We start from the raw sequence: 3,379 nt of genomic DNA on the forward strand, positions 1-3,379 counted from the left end.
ATCGTGTAGAGAGGGGGTTGTAAACCCGTTGGGTAATAGGGAAGTGGAAACGAATTAGACATCTTGGGGTAAGGTGATGTGATAGAAAAAAGTAGAAGATTTCTTAAAAGATTTCTTTTATGGGAAAACAATTTATTTGTCATTTAACCTAAAATAGGTCTGACATGAAAAATGGTGATTTTGAAAGAAACTGAAACGTTGTATGCTACAAAATGAATGTTTTTTTTCTTTTGATAATGTTTTTCTTATTTAATGAAGATCAGTAAATAGCACACAATATTATCAGTGAGTTTATGAAGCTGTTGAGGATTCATTCAATGTGACTACGGATGGTGTAGTGACTGTGGTGGAAGGCAGTGTAATTGCGGTAGCAAGATCTGAAAGGAACACTTGGTAGCAGATCAGAAATAACAAACAATAAAGACCCAAATAATATAATTATGATATATGGTTGTGGTATATATAGTATAATGAAACCATGTATGATAGATATATTGTACTAGGACCGCAATGGAGACCAGAAGTGGTATGCGGTACCTATCAATTCAAGAAGAATTATAGGTCCGGATTAATCATCCCTAACATTTGTAGAAAACTATTAAGTTTTGTTGCATCAAGTGCCTATGTAAATACATCAACAATCTCTTCGTGAGTATTAAAGAAAATCAGTTCAATGTTTCCTTTGAGAATGTGGTCTTTAATGAAGTGATACCAGAGTTCAATGTGTTTCATCTTTGAGTGGTGAATAGGATTATGAGAAATCGATTTGGCACTCTCTGAATCACAATAAATTGGTATCCTCAACATTCTATATCTGTATTCCATTAGTTGGATTTTCATCCACAGGACTAGAGAGCAGCAGCTGGCTGCGCCCACATACTTTGCTTCTGCGGTAGACAAAGAAACACAATTCTGTTTTCTTGAGGACCAGCTGACCAGTCTTCCTCCAAGAAATTGACAACCACCGGAAGTACTCTTTCTGTCCAATCTACATTTGGCATGATCCGCATCGGTGAATGCTTGAAGGATGAAGTCGTTCCGTTCAGGATACCAGAGGCCTAGAGCTTTGCTTCCTTTCAAGTATCTGAGGATTTGCTTGAATGTGCTCAAGTGCGATACTTTGGGATCGACTTGGTATCTTGCCCATAAGCCTGTTGCAAACACAATATTTGGTCTGCTTGCGGTGAGGTACATTAAAGAACCAATCATTCATGTATAAGTTTTGTGGTCCATTGATTCTCCGGAGGGATCAGTAGAAATCTTATATCCGAAGGCCATAGGAACCTTGGTTGAGGAACAGTTGTCCACTACGTATTTCTTCAGCAGCTCAGAGGTATACTTTTCCTGATGGCTAAATATCCCTTGAGGGACTTGTTTCACTTGAAGTCCTAGAAAGAAATTTATCTCTCTGTTCATGCTCATTTGGAACTTGTTAGTTATGAGCTTTACGAATTCATCCACCATCCCCTGATCGGTTGACCGAAATATGATATCATCCACATAGATTTAGACAAGCATAACGTGATTGCCGTTTGCCTTTCTAAATAATGTGGGGGTCAATCACACCTCTTTTGTATCCGGACGTGAAAAGAAACTCGGAGAGAGTCTCGTACCATGCACTTGGTGCTTGCTTAAGACCGTAGACTGCTTTCTCAATCTTGAAACAATGATCTGGGAACTCTTCATTTTCAAAGCCTAGAGGTTGTTGCAAGTAAACCTCTTCTTTTATTTCACGATTCAGGAAGGCACTTTTTACATCCATTTAATGTACTTTGATATTTTTGTGTGCCACATACGCTAAGAAGATGCATATGGCTTCCATGCTGGCTACAGGGGCATTAGTTTCATCATAGTCAACACCTTCCAGTTGACTATACCCCTTAGCAACTAATATTGCTTTGTTACGCACGACCGCACCAGATTCACCTAGTTTGTTCTTGTACACCAATCTTGTTCCAACAATAGTGTGACCTTTTTCTTTGGTACGAGTTGCCACACTTTGTTTCTTTCAAACTCTGCTAATTCCTCTTGCATTGCGGCGATCCAGTCGGGTTCCATGACTGCTTCTTTTATAGTTCGAGGCTCGACTGAGAACATGAACGTTGCATAGTGACAATGGTTAGTTAAATCTTTAGAGGGTCGAGTTTGTACACATGCGGATGGGTTTCCCATGATTTGACCCGGTGGGTGATCCTTTGTCTAGACATGTAGACGAGGTCGCAGGTGATCAGTGACTGCGGTGGATGGAATGTATTCGATATTAGGAGACTCTGTGGTTGGAGAAGGCAGTTCCCCTCGACTTGTGAGCAGTTTGCAGAAGTGTCTTGGACTGTGGGAGTTTGATTAGCATTTGATTGAGCAATTTAGTGAGGTTCCCCTGGATTGCGGATGGGATTTCCCCCTGAACCTTAGATAGTTCCCAATGGATTATTAAAAGAGTGATAATCCTTGAGTCGGTTCTTGTGTGGATGTTCTCTATTTCTTCATCGTTAGAGTCTGAGGAGACATTTGATGGGAGAGTAACTCTGCGGGTAGATACTGGAGCTGGTTCCTCAAGCACAGTAATCTCGATGATAGTCATTTGAACGGGAGTTGAACTTTCCCCCTCAACGGTCGAGGTGGAAGTGTTGAGTGACAAATCTTCAGATAGGGTTGGGCCAGAGACTTCGGCATGTTGCCGTTGAGCTACCGGAGACACAAGAATTTCAGAGAGATGAACAGTCTCTGCAGGGTCGAAAAGTTCATCATAGTTTATTTCAACTATGTTCAAGGGACCCAAAGAGGTTGGGATATCACTTTCTAGGGTTTCTTTTGTTTCACTCGAAGGAGCAGTGTTGTGGATGTAATAGTCATTGAATTTTACATCGAAGTTTTCGACTATCAGTCTTGTGCGTCGGATAAGAACCTTGTAGGCCACTTTGTTTGTAGAGTAGCCAAGAAAAATGCCTTCATCTGACATCGGTGCAAATTTTTTAAGGTGATCCTTGTTGTTGATCACAAAACATCTACACCTAAAGATGTGAAGGAATCTGAAATTCGGTTTATGGTTGTTGAGTCCCTCATAAGGAGTTTTGTTTAGACGCTTGCAAATGATGCTTCGATTTTGGACAAAGCACGCAGTTGCCACTGCTTCGGCCCAGAAGTATTGAGGAAGATTTGCAAAATTAAGCATTGATTTGGCTACTTCGATTAGAGTGCGATTTCTTTTCTCTACAACTCCATTTTGTTGTGGTGTTTAGGGAGTTGAGAAGTTGTGACTGATGCCTTTGGAAACCAAGAAACTATTCAAGAGATCATTTGTAAACTCGGTTCCATTGTCACTTCGTATTCTTCAGACTTTTAATTTGATCTACAATTCAATTTCTTTGATGAAGTTGAT

Source organism: Lactuca sativa, chromosome 4 (assembly GCF_002870075.4).
Source record: "Lactuca sativa cultivar Salinas chromosome 4, Lsat_Salinas_v11, whole genome shotgun sequence".
Classification (NCBI taxonomy): domain Eukaryota; kingdom Viridiplantae; phylum Streptophyta; class Magnoliopsida; order Asterales; family Asteraceae; genus Lactuca; species Lactuca sativa.